At 28.6% G+C, this 18,155-nt stretch overlaps 1 pseudogene; it reads right to left on the bottom strand.

Annotated features, from left to right (window-relative positions):
* Window positions 1-13,512: 13,512 nt before the first annotated feature.
* On the bottom strand, window positions 13,513-14,381 carry LOC150032319 (uncharacterized; annotated as a pseudogene).
* Window positions 14,382-18,155: the final 3,774 nt, after the last annotated feature.

Here is an 18,155-nt window from a genome sequence, read left to right as displayed (position 1 = left end):
AGGAACACATGGTCATCGCATATAAGAGTAACGCATATTTTCATTCCAATGCATGACCGCCGACGAATGAGAACCAAAGCATACCTTAAGACATGCATCACACAATTGCGTCCCACTAATTTTAGTCATCAAGGTCCTCATAGGAGGTTAGGAATATATGTTGGATATAATTCCCCAACAATTATTAAATATCTTGAACCCTGATAGGTGATGGATTTATTGCACGATTTACTGATTGTCAATTTAATGAGACAAATTTTCCAACATTAGGGGGAGAAATTAATAAATTGGAAAAATAAATTATATGGAATGCATGGTCATTGTCTCATTTAGATCCCCATATAGGTCAATGTGAACTTGAAGTTTAGAAAGTAATTCATTTGCAGAATATAGAAAATAAATTACCAAATGCATTTATAGATGCAAAGAAAGTAACTAAGACACATATTTTAGTTGCAAATGTCCCATCGAAAATTGATATCCCAACACAACAAGTTGTCACTAATGAGTCTAGAACACGCCAGAAGCATGGTAGACCAGTGGGTTCCAAAGATACAAATCCCCGAAAACGAAAAATAATTAATAGTTAAAAAGACTTGGCTGAGGATGTAAATACTCATAAAGAAATTCTCGACATGACTAGTGAGGAAGGTGAAATACATAAAGATAATAATGAGATTTCAATAAACTATGTCACGACAGGAAAAACATGGAATCGAACTAATGTAGTTATTGACAACATTTTTGCATCTAATGTTGCTTTTGATATTATATCTGAAAATGAGGATCCTGAACCAAAATCTGTTGAGAAATGTCGACATAAAAAAGATTGGCTTCAGCAGAAAGAAGAAATCGAGGCAGAATTAAACTCATTTTCAAAATAGCAGGTTTTTAGAACAGTAGTCTGAACACTAGAAGGTGTCAAACCTGTGGGATACAAATGGCTATTTGTGAGAAAAAGAAATGAAAAATAATGAAGTCACAAGATACAAAGGAAGACTAGTTGCACAAGGTTTTTCACAAAGACCTTGTATTGATTATAAGGAGACATATTCTCCAGTGGTAGATGCAATTAGACTAAGATATTTAATTAATCTGACTGTATATGAAAGTTTGGATATGCATCTTATGGATGTAGTCACAACATATTTATATGGATCTCTTGATAATGATATTTATATGAGAATTCCAGAAGAATTTAAGGTACCTGAAACATATACATCAAATTCTCAAAAATTGTATTCAATAAAGTTATAGATATCACTATATGGATCAAAACAATCAAGACGGATGTGGTACAATCGCCTAAGTGAATATTTATTAAAAGAAAGATATCAAAATAATTCAATATGTCTGTGTATTTTTATAAAGAATTCACAATCAAGATTTGTTATTATAGCTATATATGTTGATAACTTGAATATAATTGGAACTTTTAAAGAGCTTTCAAAGGCATGAAATATCTTAAGAAAGAATTTGAGATGAAAGATCTTGGAAAAACAAATTATTTCTTTGTTTGCAAATCAAATATTTAGCAGATATAATATTTATTTATCAGTCAACTTATATAGGGAAAATTTTGAAAAGATTTTATATGGACAAAGCACATCCATTAAATATTCCAATGGAAGTCTGTTCATTGGATATAAAAAAATATATATTTTGATCTCGAGACAAAACAATAATGAAGAACTTATTGGTCCTGAAGTACCATATCTTAGTGCAATTGGTGCACTTATGTATCTTGTTAATAATACAAGACCAGATATTGTATTTCAATAAATTTATTAGCTAGATATAGTTCTTCTCCTACAAAGAGACATTTGAATGAAATTAAGCAATACTCCATTATCTCTGAGGAACAACCGATATGTGTTTGTTTTATTCAAATAAATAAAATTTGGACCTAGGTTGTTATGCATATTCTAGATATTTATCTGATCCACACAAAACTAAGTCTCAAACAGGTTATTGTTCAAATGTGAAGGAACTGCTATATCATGGCGATCGGCGAAACAGACCATAATGGCCACTTCCTCAAATCATGTTGAAATTCTCGTAATTTACAAGGCTAGTCGAGAATGTGTATGGCTTATGATCTTGAAGAAAATGGCGACAACACTGTACAACAAATTTGTTTGAAGGATAACCTGGTAGACTTATTTACAAAGGCATTACCAACTGCAACTTTTGAAAAATTGGTGCACATGCAGCGACTCAGAGATCTTAAGTGATGTTTTCATGAGGGGAGTAAATATATATATTATATGAAATATATACTATTTTCCCTTCATTAGAATTTTTTTTTTTATGGTTTCTCCTAGTAAGACTTTAACGAGACATATTTCATATATATATATATATATATATAGGAATCTAAGGGGGAGTATTATAAATATTATAAAAATAAATAAATGTACATTGCTTAGTGTCCTAAAAGTCATGTGTCAACCTTCATGTTGCTCATATGCCTTGTAGTTATTCATGTTTGGTGTCCATGTAAGACCACATCCTAGTGCCATTTTGTCTATAAATAGTGGTATTTGGTAGATCTTAAAATCACACATCAGTGAGAAATCCATTTCAAATTTTTACTAAATTTTCATAAGTTTAGTTATTTTATTTATTTATATATTATTATATTATATTTTTGCCATATTCGTTTTGCTCCGTTGTCCTCTCAACTTCATAACATGAAGGATTTTTTTACAATTCAAGCCCCTAATTTACAAATGAACATACGATTTGTTAATTAGAAAAATCACAAAATAATTTTGCAATAATATATATATAACCTTTGGATAACAATGCTATTCTTTATTATTATTATTTAATGCTATAGAAATACTTCTCTTCATCTACTTTAAGGAGCAATGAATTTGCCATGAAAGTTGAAGCCTTGAATTATATTATTTAATTTCTTTCCAATCTTAATCTTCTTTAATTGTTTTCCATTTTTAATTCTTCTATCTTTGCCTTATATCCATATAAAGAAAACAGTTTCCAAGAATTAAGCTACAAATGTGTCCAAATTTTAATAATAACAATTGATGATCAGAACATGGAAAAGAGATTCAGATTAATTGAACAGTCAAATGCTCCCAACTTTTACATTCTCTTTAGGTCTTATTTTGTTTCTTGTTTGAAACAAACTAATTAAAGTGAGAATTTCCCTTTACATTATCTGCCCCCACATGAAGGAACCCCAATAATTTCATCCACATAGGTGTGTGAGAGAGAAATAATACTTCTTGCTATTATATACTTAAATCAATAATTTTTTTGGTAAAATATCTTTTTGCTCTCAAAGTTTTAGATGTAGTTTTTATTTGATCCTTAAATTTTCAAATGTTACCCATTTGGTCTTTAAGTTTTGAGTTTTATTTCAACTTAGTCTCTAAATTTCATATTGTTAATATTTTACCTTTGAGATTTGGGTTTCGTTTTAATTTGGTTCTTAGATTTCAATATTTTATATTTTCAATCTTAATTTTTCATTAAATACTCATTTTCAATCCTTGGTGTCAATTTCTATTAATTAATTAAAAATAATTATGAAGTGAAATTTTGAATTTAATTTTAAAAGTGATAAAAAAATAACGAAACTTAATTGATTATAATTCTAATGATTTTTAATTCATTAACATAAATTAATACTAAAGACGAAAAATGAGTATTTAGTGAATAAATGAGTTTAAAAGTAATCCTGAAACATAGAGACCAAATTGAAGCAAAACTCAATATCAAGGGTAAAATTGTAACAATTTGAAATTTATGGACTATATTGAAACCAAACTCAAAACTTAAAAACTAAATGTGTAACATTTTGAAATCTAAAGACTAAATAAAAACTATACTCAAAATCTAGGGACTAAACAGAAACTATACTCAAAATCTAGGGACCAAAAAGATATTTTTTTTTCCTAAATTTTTCATTGAAAAAAAGACACTCATAGAATTGATAACCAAAGTAAAGGAAAATTATAATGATTAATGAACTATATCATGAAATATTTTGCATACATAATTTAAAGATTAAAAAAAAAAAAATTAGTGGCATCCAATATTTTTCTACCATGATTTTCAATTTTGAGTATTTCTTATTAAGGTTAAAAACTTATTTTTAATCCAAGTACTTTGGTGGATTTCAAATAACTGATTTTAATATCAAAAGTATTAAATAAAGATTCTAGTAAAAGAAAGTATATAAGCAAAAATTGATTAGAGTTTTAAAAAAATTATGTTTGAAAGAAATAGATTAGCACACATAAAAATTAGTAAAAAAGAAAAAGGGGAAAGAGTGTACATAAAAATTACATAAAGATGTAGATAATGTACGTAAAAATTAGTTTGAAAAAAGGGAGAAATAATGTAGATAAATAGATATTGTATATGGGAATTTTCAAAAATAGAAAAATAAGATAAACAATTTACATAAAATAGCATAATTTCAATCTTATTTGATAGACTGATAAAAGTCTATCAGTATTTATTAATGATAGAAACTGATAGAAGTCTCCCATTGTCTACCGATATTTTTTTTACTATTTTTATAAATAGTTTGACTTTTTTTTTATATGTGAAAATTTTCTTATTATATAATTAAAGAGTTAGATTATATATATAAAAAGTGTCGGTGGTGTGAGTGACTAAAAAATAAAAACCATTTATTCAAAGGACCTTGATAAAAAAATATATATATCTATACATAAATATCAATAGCTTCCTTGGGAAAAAAAACATTTATATAAATGCTTTTAGCACACATTCTAATTTCAGTCCTTTTTCTTTTTCATACAAAGTAGGAATAAAATATATATAAAAAAATATATTTTATTTTTTAAATATTAGTACGTGAAAAATATAAATTGGGTGTTGTTTGGACCTACAATAGATAAGTTCATCCCAGTTTTTTTTAATTCTAACAGTCAGAGATAACATGCTACCTTGAAACGTGTCATTTGGTTTTTGTAACATAAATTTCGTTTCTTATATTTTTCTGTTAAATTGGTCCTTTTACCTTTAGAAATGTAACAAATTTATTCTATTAGTTTTAGTAAAATTATTTTTTTAGTACGTTTTAGTAAAATTATTAATAAAAATCAATTTATGCATGAAACATATGCAATAATTAAGACCAATTCGAGAATAGCTAGTTCATTGAGTAACAGTTAGGGGTGGTTGTGGGTTAAGGATGAAAGATTTTTTCAGACCCAATCCAATTGTTTGGATTGGAAATTTTTTCCACTTAAATAATTTTTATTAAAAAAAAATGAATCCAATCCAACCCAACCCAACCATGAAATATTTGGATTGGGTTGATTCGAGTTGATCAGGTCATTTATTTTAATTTTTATTTCGAAAAAAAGTAAATTGTTTATGCATAAAAATTTGATTTGATTATTTTCATACGTTGAATTAAATTTTTACAACTCAATTTCAATTTATATAATAAAAATTTTCTCTCCAAAGTGTTAAAAAAATTATTTTTAGAAGTTTTTGGAGAATAAATTATCCCAAAATCAACTAAAATAAATAAAATAAAAATAAAAATATTATAAATAAAAAGTATATAAAATTTAGAATTAATAATAAATTCGAATTGGTTTGGGTTATTTTCGATGAACTCATGAACCAATTCGATCCATAAAATTTCATTTATTTGAATGAAACTCAATCCAAATGAATTGATAACTCAATCTAAAGCACACGGATTAAATTGGATTAATCAATTTTTTCGGATTATCGAATTTTTTTAATACTCTAGTAATAGCTTTTAACTGTCATTTCAAAGGTCTTTCAATTTTACAACGTGGAATTGTTGAATCCAATAATAAATTAAATTAAACAAAGTCAGATAAGACTGATAATGTACCCAAAATCACCCTTGGATAATTTTTACCTGTGATTCAATTTAGATCGAGGGTGATTTATAGCTATTTCCAATCTATTTCATTTTTTGAAAAACTCTCTTTTAATTCCCAAATTTTGAAGTATAGATACATTTGATTTTTAAGAGTCAATTTGACAACGTTTTTGTTTCTTATTTCTTATTTTTTAATTTTAGATTTTTTATTTGTTAAGAATTAGATATAAGAATACTTTTACGTATCTTATTTGTTAAGAACTAGACATAAGAATATATTTGATAACTATTTATGTTTCTTGTTTCTTGAAAAAAGAAACCGAATAAAACTTATTTGATGACTACTTTTTGTTTTTCGTTTCTTGTATTTTTTTTTTTTCCTTTACTTTTTTCTTTATTTTATATATAACTATTTCTTGTTTTTTGTTTCTTACATTTTTTTCTCTTACCTTTTTCTTTATTTTATAGTTTAAATATAATTTAATTATGTAAAATAAAAAATATATAAAATTCAGTAAAATATAAAAAATAATTGTAAAACATATACACTATCAAATACAATTATTTTTATCTTTCATAAGTTGCTCAAATTTGATTTACAATATTATTTTTCTTAACTCATTTGTCTTAAATGATGACGACTCAAATCCAATTCAATTTATTATTATGTAAATTTCATAATCGTAAAATATTATAGTGAAGCTAAATAAATATTTTAATGAAAAATTATATGATAAAATTCTAACCAATTTCAAATGTATTAAAAATAAAAATAATATATATATAAACCTGCATATGGCAAAATTTGAAATTCAAAATTAAAAAAATATTTAAATATATCTATTAGAAATTGAAATAATATATATTACTAAATATTGAAAATTTAGAATTAAAAGTTAAACTAATATTATAAATACAACAAAATTAAGAAATAAAATAAATAATTAAAAACAAAGGAAAAGAATAAAGGAACTATTAGAAAAAAAAAAAGGAAAAAAAAAAAGAACTATTTTAAACACAGTTTACTTCAAGGATTTGAACCCACGGCTTCGAGTGTGGGTGAACTTTTTTTTGTTATTTTATATAATTATATGATATTTTAAATTACAGTAATAAGTTTAAAAAATAATTTTAGGGAGAAGAAGTAATTTTTTTAAAATTATTTTTCTAACTTAAAATAATAAAAAGAAAAAAGAATATGACGAGGACTTTTTAAACCTATTTGCGATTATAAAAAAAAAATATGTTTGGTAATCTTAGAAACTAAATATATACATATTCTAAAGAACTCAAAGATTAAAAAAGTATGTGTTTAAAAGTTAGAGATCAAACACATATATTCTTCAAAACTCGATGATTAAAAAAAGTAATTTTCTCTTTATTTTTAAAATATACTCAAAATCACCCCAATAAAATTATTTTCCTCTCGAAATCTTATCAAAATAGAAAGGTATTGTTACATAAGTTTTATTTTTTTTAATTAAGTAAAACATAGACAAATACGAGAAAGAACAAAAATCACTTATTTATTTGATTGTAGCATTTTTCTCTAGCGTTTTACATACGTTAATCCTGCTTTTAAAGGAACTAAATTCCTAAATTGATTAAAGAGAATAAACTCATGAAAAAAAAAAAGTATAAAACCAAAATATCACATTAAAATGCCAAATGATATCACAAAAAAAGAGTTCATAGTTCTTATTCCAAACTTTTCTTTAATTTCCCATTTCAAAGATAGCTTCCAAATTTATATGCTTTAATATCTACCTTTGATATATCAAATCAAAGATTTGAAATTCAATTTTGGAATTTGAAATATGAGAAAAACCAATGTATTCATATAACTTTCTATCATCCAAATGAATGCAACATCATAACTACCCCACTTTCCAAAATTTTGCATGAATTTATAATAGATAGATAAGATCATAAATGCATAAAAGTGTGTTAATCTTGTCTTGTCAATAAATCAATCAATTTGATTGTTAAACAAATATGATTTTATATTAGTTTCCTTCACTCTTAAATATATTGTTATAAAAAAATGTATGATCTAAAATATTTTTAAAGTCACTTCAATGCCTAATATCTTGGTGTACAATAAATTTTCTTAGACTTCAGTTTGATAATTATTTGGTTTTTTTTTTAAAAAAAAAATTACGCATACAAACCCCTCTTCCACCTCTAGATTTCTTACTTATTATCTACTTTCTACCCACGTTTTTTAGATCAGGCCAAAATTTGAAAACTAAAAAAGTAGCTTTCAAAAAGTAATTTTTGTTTTTAGAATTTGACTAATAATTTTACTCTTATACTTGAGAAAAATGTAAACCATTGTAAAAAAATAAGAGGAAATATGTTTAATTTTCAAAAATTAAAAACAAAAAACGAAATGGTTACTAAACGAAACCTTAATGTTCAAATGTTTTACATCTATCTTCTACAAGTGTATTAATTAATTATAGATTAATTCTACCTAATTACGAAAAAGTTCTTTTATAAAAATCAAAATAAATGTGAATTTAATTAAAATAGAAAAGAATGAGAAATGATTTTAAATGATAAATCTGCGAAAAATATTTACAAATAATAGCAAAATATCACCGTCTATTTGTGATAGACCATGATAGACAACTATAGACTACTATCTATATCTATCTATTATTTGTAAATATTTTAGTTCATTTTCCTATATTTAAAAACAGTCCAAAAAAAGATCATACAAATTTATTTTTATTTATTATTATTATTATTATTTTTTTTTTTTGTTATTGCTTTCATTCACTCTTTCTTTTGATGGCAATGAAAATCAATTCCTTCAAATCACAAACTAAAACCCTAATTTTGATATCCCACAAGCTTAGCCTTTTCATAATTACTCAAAATGTTATATGACCCATTTGTAGGGTTATCTTTGTTTTGAAAATTTTTTGAAATCTAGTTTTTGAAAAAGGGACAAAATGTTGTACCTTTATTAAAAAGACTTTGGCAAATGATAAGGAAAGGTTTTGGCCCCACTTAAGGGCACCATTATTTTTTAGCAAACAAACATGACCTTGAGACAGGGACTATGGTACCCCAAAACCCATTTCATTTTACTATTATTATTCCATTAAATTGGATCTAAGTTGTCCTTGTCACACACCCACTTTAAGAGAGCTCAAATTAAAGGGACCCAAAAATTCTCACTTACCAATCCAATGGAAAACCATTATAAGATGAGAAGGTTTCTGAGATCAAGCACATCATGTGCTACACATGTGACTTTGGTGACTATTATTTCTCTCAAGCTATATACATTGTCTTTTAATTTTTTATTCAATTGTTTCCTATTTGAAATTTTCATTCTTCTTCTTACAAAGAAAATGAGGTGGCTTGAGTCATTCAAATTCAAAATGGATCTTTTAAAAAAAATTCCAATCAAATTAATTTAAATTTTGGCTACAATTACTCCAACGATAACGTAATAAATCACTGGTCATGTGAAAAATGAACTCCACTTGATTACCTTTGATGTTGTTTATTTGTGTTCTGCATTTGTAATGACGTCTAGGGTCCACTTCCAAATCTGTAATACAAAACACAAATTGATTGACGAGCGGAGGGTGCTCAATCTAATTACGTATGGAAATTATATTGTTACGGTTATTGTTACTGTTTCAAATGAAAAGTTATAACTTTTGACACTTTTACTATTAGCGTTACCATTACCATTATTGTTTGATCCTCCGAGGTAAAAATAACAGTAACAGTAATAGTAAACGTGACAAAATTCATTATTCTAAATAAACGTGATAAAAAATAATCAAATTATAATTACAATTATGGTCCATTATGATTATCTATCAATAGAATTCTATTAACACCGATTTGCATTATAAATTGGTTAACGTGGCGTTTGTTCATTTGAAGATCAAATTGTGGTGAGTAAAATTAATCATGAATGAATGCATTAAAATTTCCATACCACACTTTTTTTAAAAAAAAAAAAACTTATTCCTTACAAGCTTTTTTAGGAGTTGATTATAGGACTCAAGTGTCACATCCAAAAGATTTTAAATTTTAAATTTTAAATTTTATTCTTAAGTAATATTGATTTTATATATCTAGAATCTTTCTCAAACAACCAAAATCTTGATCTTTCAGTTTTTTTAAATTAATTAATTTATTGTGACCATTATTTTTCAAATAATAAACATTTTAATGGAAGATACTTCACTTATATTTAAGGAATAATCTAGAACAAATAAAATATAATTTAAAATTAAAAACAAATACTTTCGGAAAACAAATCAATTTATACTTCAAAACACTCTTTTGAGTGTTGTACCAATTGAAACCTATAATTATCTCAATTTAAATCTAAAACTTGCATAAGTGTATCGATTATATCTTCCATTACGTTTCATTCCGATAAACATCGTGTGACAATTATAATTTTATTAATTAATTTTCTAATTTTTCATAAATGAATCATTTTAAACTCTCAATTAGAATTTTCTTTGAAAACAATCCATGCATCAATTTTAACCGTTCGTTTTGTTAAACCAACGTTTAACAAAGTCAACCCACATGTAAGAATTGATGCACATAGACGTTTTTCAAGTAAAGTCTTAATAAATGGTTTAAATTGATCAATTTATAACAATTTAAAATTTTATAAATTGATACAACTATAAGTCTCAAAAGATGTTTTTTTAACAGAATCTTAATGAAAGTGTAAATTGTCACACTTATAAAAGTCTTTAAGGTTTTAGTTGTTGATACAGTTCCAAAAATTTTACAGCCATAAATTGATTTTTTTTGTAAAATTTTAACATTGTTTTAAATTTACAAATTATCAAAAAAAAAAAAATAATAAAAATAAAAAATAAACCCAAACATTGAAACATATTTGTTCAAGTTTAAAGCTCAAATTTAAGAAAGACTAATTTACTGAAAATTATATATATATATTTTAAATAAAATTGGAAGTAAGAAAACTCGAACGATATATCTCGTGATTACTAACACGTGTCAATTATAACTAATTCTTCTAAAATTGTAGTGGTCTATCTCTTATAAAAGCTATACCAAGGCCAATCAGGATATAATCTTGTAAGAATAACGGTTAAAAAATTATATAAATTTACCCATAAAGTTGAGCTTTGAATGAATAATTGATTACCATAATTTTTTTTAAGAAAATGATTGCCATAATTATTAGACAATGGGATCAAAGATTAGTCAAAGATTATCACTATAATAAAAAAGTATACCAAAATAAAATAAAAAAAAAAGTATACCAATTATAATTATTAAAGTATTATAAATATCACAAATTAGGAATAAAATATATACCATTTTGATGGGTTGACAATCAACATGTGGAAACAATTGAGATCTTAAGCACTCTAACTTCATTAATTTAGAGATTGAGCATGCATGTTCTAAAAGAGAAAATAGGGTTTGAAGAGAACAACCTTTGTAGAATCTCTTCAAAGCGTCAATATCAAGCTGAAATCTCTTCTCCAACAAGATGTAGACCAAAAGTGTCTTTCCTACTATCCTCTGATCTTAGATTGGATTGTGAGATCCAAAATGAGAATGAATTTGAGGAAATTTTTGAAGATGAGTAAGTTTGGTGTGAAGAGTTTGAAAGAACCCTCACTACAGGAAATCTGACTTCTCCCGACGTCACATTTCGTCGGGAAACTGTGGAAAATTCGTTGGGAGTTTGGTTGAGAGAAATCCGTCAGGAGAGGATCTCCCGACGCACTTTTAAACGGCGTCCGAAGTTCCACCATATGCGTGGGGAGTATTAAAATTTAATATAACGTTTGTAATTTTTTAAAATTTGATCTGAAAACCTGTAAAACATATTATACAAAATAAAGATTCACATAACTAAAAAACGAAAATGAAGTCCATTTTATAACAAGTAAAAAATTACAATATCCAAACGAAGTCGATATTAGAAATTACAATATCCAAACAAAGTCGATAAACATTCATATCACAAATACATAAAAGAAGTAAAATCAAAACAACATCTAGAACACTTCTCAAACAAAGCATCTTCAACAATTGTCCCAGCTCATCTCCGAACAGCATTCTACAATAAACCAAAAACATCGAAATGTTATATCGATAAACATCCACAACACGTTCAAACTCCAATACGAGTGGTAATGAACATCAAAACGAGTAAATAATGACCAACACACATAAAACTCAAATTTGTCCCCAAAATGGTTTAACCCAAATTTTATATCCCTCCCCCCCCTTCCCCCCCTTCCCCCCCTCACAACACATTAAACTTCGTAAACATTCATAAATACACAAAATAGCCAAGTTCAAGGACAAGACGGGTGTAATGAAACTCTACTCACCCCCAACGACAAACCTGGAACCTCCCGAACATAAAAAACATACAAAAGAAGTAAACGATGATGATCAACACACATAAACGATGATGATCAACACACATAAAACTCAAATTTGTCCCCAAAATGGTTTAACCCAAATTTTACCCCCTCCCCCCAACAACACATTAAACTTCGTAAATATTCATAAATACACAAAAAGTTAAGATAATGAAAAACGTAAGAGAAGAGGAAACTCACAGAAAGCGAGAGGCAGAGAGATTTAAGGAGAGGGCGAGAGGCAAGAAGAGAGCGAGATACAGGGAGAGAACGAGATACAGGGAGAGAATAAGATACAGTTGAATAAAAAGTAAAAAAAAAAAAAAAGAAGTTCTGATCCCAGAGAAGGTGAATATGCAGTGTGTCAAGAGTAGGTTAGTCTTCCATTAGGGAATCATGGAGGAAGAGAAGTGAAGACAGACTCAAAACAATAATGATAAGACTCAAAACTCTCTCTTGACCAACCAGCTCTTTCATTAAGAAGATGCGAGACTTGAACCAAGGGCTTACCCATGTAGTGGATCATGCCTCCATCTCCGTAGTTTTTGGTATTGAAGCCTTCCATTTCTGCTTCAACTGCCTTTCTTCAATCTGATTCACAACAGAGGAGATTATCACTGCTAGCATGCAATAAGAGAGCGAGAGGCAAGGAGAAAGCGAGATACAGGGAGAGAGCGATAGGCAAGGAGAGAGCAAAAGGCAAAGAGAGAGCGAAAGGCAAGGAGAGAGCAAGAGGCAAGAAGAGAGCGAGATGGAGAGAGCGAGAGGCAAGGAGAGAGCAAGATGTGTCACTCTTCAATAGGAGACCCTTCTACAGAATTGGCTAGTTGGGATAGGGCCACATCACCTGTTGACATGGGCTGGTTGGGCTTGATTTTCACTGTTCTTAATACAAAATAGCCAAGTTCAAGGACAAGACGGGTGTAATGAAACTCTACCCACCCCCCATGACAAAATGGAACCTTCCAAACATCAAAAACATACAAAACGAGTAAACAATGACCAACACACATAAAACTCAAATTTGTCCCCAAAATGGTTTAAGACATAACTAAACTTTGCTGCCATAACTGCAGGATAGCAACATATTAGACAACTAAATAATGTAGTAATCATATCTAATTTGGTGGGTCTTCTCTATGTGATCGTACCATGTTTTCACGATTAAAATGTTTTCACCCCTCTACATCAGCTGGATGTCGCAATACATCCTCCGTTTCAACTCGCTATCTTTATGCCATCTCATGTCAGAAGCGCATTCTTTTGATGCAAACAATCGTTTTAATCTCGGTATCAAGGGAAAATGACGCAATACATTATGTGGTATTTTTTTTACCCTTACCATCATTAATTTTGTATCGAGACTCACCACAAACAGGGCATTGTTGCAAATCTGCAAACTCTTTCCAATACAATACACAATCATATTTGCACGCATGAATAGACTCATAACCTAGGCCTAAATCACGCAATTTTCGCTTGGCTTCATAAAAGGAAGTAGGTATAGAGGTGTCAGCTGGAAATGCTGCTTTTAATAATTCCAGCAACATGCCAAACGATTTGTTACTCCAGCCGTTCAGAACGTTGATATGCATCAACTTCACTAAAAAGTTTAAGGACGAAAATTGCGAACACCCAAGATATAATTCATTACGTGCTTCGGTCATTAAATCCTCGAATAAGTTCGTGGTATCTCTTTCTTGACCATTAAAGGACGTTTCATTATTCTCAATCCTTCCTTCATTTGCATTTTCGTTTTCAATTGGAACTTGTAAATCGTTTATAAGATTCAACATCTCATTTTCTTCGACGGCATTACTCTCTATACTATCCACTTCAACATCCTGTATTGAATGACTTGTATGACTTCTAGATAAGTTTACTGGCTCTCCATGATATACCCATTCACAATATGAAGGAGATATTCCATATGTTAATAGATGTCATTCCACAATATCTTTCTTTTCCCAAATTGAATTCATACAATTCTTGCATGGACATCTTATTCGTCCGAAATCATTAACATGAAACCTTGCAATATCTAAGAATTGTGATACTCCTTTATACTCCACTAATAACTTATTCCTTAGTTTAATCCATTCTTTATTCATCCTTAAAAATAAATATTTTCTGACCAACTTGTAATCCAAAACAATAATCTAGATTAGAGGACAAAGTACGAAGTATATTAAGCATTGAGTTTCATAATTTTCATTTCTTAAGGCAAAATAAACACATAGGTCCCTAGACCGCTTAAATTGTCTTAACAACTTTCAAATGTTTTATTTAATATGTCTCCAAGCTTTTAATTTTGTGTCTAATATAGGTCTTTCATCCATTCAACATCTTCTAAAATTTACAAGTCTATTGAACACAAAATTTAAAGTTCAATTTTCTATTAGACACAAAATTTAGTTTTATGTCTAGTAGATTCTTTAAACTTTTTTAAAATATTAAATGTGTTAAGTACCAAATTGGAGGTTTAAAGATTTATTTTATATTTTTTAGATTAATATAGGCCTTTCATTTATTCAACATCTTCGAAATGTTAAATCATGCATGCTTAGGCTCCAAATAACCAACATCATATGACATGTTCGTTATAAAATTACTCTCAACAATTTCAGAGAATTGTAAAACAAATATATTCTGCAAAATTGACAAGATATTAATGGGCATGATTTGTACAAAAAAAAATTCAGATAAGATTTTAATGGGCATAATATTGATGAGCATGATTTGTACAACAATTTCAAAAAATTAACAAAAGCGAATATAATATTTAACACATTTTAATGGGCATTTCACATATGATTTAAATAAATATACAAGATAAAATAAAATGAGAAAATTTCCGGCGAGGAGATGACGGCAGCGGCGGGCAGTTGATTGCAGTGGCGACGACGGCGGTAGCAAAAATTGATGGAAGAAAAGGGAGAAATGGAAGAAAAATTTATGGGAAAAATAGAAAGTGTAAAAGAATGGAAGAAAATGGAGAAATGGAAGAAAAATTTGATGGAAAAAGTGAAAGAAAAGTTGGATGGGAAAAATGGAGAAAATGGGAGTTAAAGTGTAAAATGATGGGAAAATGGGGAGAGGGAGGAAGAATGGTGAAGAAAAATGAGGAAAATAGAAGAAAGAGAGAAAACTTTGAGAGGGAGAGAAAGAAAATGGGGGGGGGGAAGGGGGGTGATGGAGATTGGGGTTAGGGTTTTTTGAAAGGGAGAGGAAGAAAAAATGGGGGAGTGGGGAAGAAGAAAGGGTCTGGTTTCCCGACGCCGCCCGACGGTCAATACCCAACGTCAGGAGTTCCAGGGAACTCCCGATGCCGTTTTAATGCGTCGAGAGTTCCCGAAGAACTCCCGATGCCGATTTGATACATTGGGAGTTCCCCAGGAACTCCCGACGAACCTTTATGGCGTCGGAACTCCCGACGGTTCTTTACTTCGTCGGGAGAGAACGACCTAACTCCCGACGCTCTATTTAGGTATCGGGAGAACTCCTTTTTCTTGTAGTGCCTTTTCACTCTACAAAACTCAATTGAATGAATAAATTTCTAAGTCAAATCCAATTGTTTTTGTCAAGATTAACATACAAATCCTATTTCATGTAAGGTTGAAACCAAGATCTCATGCTCTAAATAGAATGTGAAGTGGTTTAGTGGTTTAGGTTGGAAAAACCCACTAAACCATTTTAAATTGATTTTTTCCAATTCCTTTTAATTTAGATTTCAAAAAATAAAATCAAAATAAATTTGATTTTAATATTTGAATTTCATTAAATTCAAAACTTCAAATTTTAAATATCATTAATTCAAATAATTAATTTTGAATAATTAATTAAATAATTTAGTTAATTAAAATAATTGAATATCAAATATTAAATTATAAAACCACCAATTCCATAAACTTGAATCCCTTTCCATGTATTTAATATTTTAAATCATATTTAAATACTTTTCAACTCTCTAATTTTGTTTAATTCAATAGTTAAACGTTTAATTATATCGCATATAATTAATAATTCTCTTAGAATGAATTTGAATGTTTCAAATTTTCTCATCACACTATTCTAAGGTTTAGTTCGTTTATGAGCTAATAGGGAACCTAATGAACCTACAGATCACGAGCTCCAACAATTTGAGATTAATTAGGTAAACCCTTTTAGCCGAATCAACATTCGTTAACTATTGGGTCATTCCACTAAAGCTCAGTAGTTGCACTCTCCTCACTATAGATATATTTCTGTCGACTTGATTTAACCATAATCAATAAGTTAATTCTTCACAGGTTGTTCATATTAACAGTTAGATCAAAATTATTGTTTTACCCCTATAATACATCTTGCTCCTTAAGTCTCCACTGATCCACTAATGAACAATTGATTTATGATCCTACCAATAAATCGAATTCCTCTCAGTCATAGAGAGGGCAGAGCCCCTTGTTCAAGGCTAGGAGTCAGTATTTATGGGAACAACCTATCTACTTACCCTGAAACAGGTAGCAGCGAAGTCCATCTTGTAAGATTATGTCTCCAGTTATCTACCCGATTTTACCCCTAAAATGGGAGTCTTATAGAGCGGTGTTGAGCCACTCTTATTATTGCAGATTAAAGGATAATCCCGAATAAACGGGAGTTCATTGTTAGCTCAAGATTGAGATCGAGTTACCTTAGGTCATCGAATTGAAATAGTCAGTTTTAACAGCAAATGGTGTTATATGGAAAAGTGACTATTTCGTGATTCGGTCTTATGCAAATATCTTAAGCATAGGTTGCCCTCACTCAATTGTCTCCACATGAACGATTTTGGGATCACATCGTTTGTATCAAATACAAAGGGGCAGCATCCATAGTGTCCCCAAGATAAGGTACCCAACCCTATCCTTATACTTATAGATCGTTTTGGCTATATACTCAAACTTAATCCTTTTTTATGTCTCTACATAAAGTTTAAGTATTCATGCTATAGTGGGTTCGTTAGTTTATTGATTTTAGTCTTTACAAGTGCAATTTACATGTTCAATAACAACTTTATTGAATAAACCTTAATAACAACTTTATTGTAAATAGAATATATTTAAAGTTTACAAACTGCGAACACTTTAACCATAAGGGCCTTTTTAAATGATTCAGCTAAATTGTCTTCTAATGCTATCTGTGTGACTAGGACTACGAGATATGTAAATCTAGGGCAAGTGGGAGAATTCATAGGTATTTGATGCCCTAATTTATTGTATTTATATTTATTCTTCCATACTCAATATTTTATATGTTTGTATATATGTAAACCTACTAGAGTTTTAATCAAGTGGGAGTTTGTTAGGTTGTATGTCCTAAAACTCGCAGTTTGTAATCTTTAAACATATTTTATTTGCAATAAAGTTGTTATTAAGGTTTATTCAATAAAGTTGTTATTTATTCAATAAAATTGTTATTGAACATGTAAACTGCACTTGTAAAGCCTAAATCCAATAAACTAACGAACCTCTGGCTATAGCATGAATACTTAAATTTTATGTAAAGACATAAAAGATGATCAAGTTTGAGTATATAGCCAAAACGGTCTATAAGTATAAGGATAGGGTTGGGTACCTTATCCTGGGGAGACATAGGATGCCTTCACTCACATGTCCCGACATGAACGATTTCAGGATCATATTATTTGTATCAAATACAAAGTGGGCAGCATCCATAGTGTCCCAAGGATTTTCTTCTTTTTTTTTTTAGAACTAATTTAATTTCAATTATTTCCTTTTTCAATTTTTTCTTTTCTGTTCTTTTTTCCTTTTTTTCACACATTTTTTCTCTTTCTTTTAAAGAATCTCTTTGTTTTTTTCCCCTTCTTTACTTTTTCTTCTTCTTTTTTTTTTTTTTTCTTTTCAAAT

Source organism: Benincasa hispida, chromosome 11 (genome assembly GCF_027475165.1).
Source record: "Benincasa hispida cultivar pf3 chromosome 11, pf3_genome.v1.1, whole genome shotgun sequence".
Taxonomy (NCBI): domain Eukaryota; kingdom Viridiplantae; phylum Streptophyta; class Magnoliopsida; order Cucurbitales; family Cucurbitaceae; genus Benincasa; species Benincasa hispida.
Note: the sequence above shows the minus strand (reverse complement) of the source record. Positions and strands in the feature narration are given on the sequence as shown.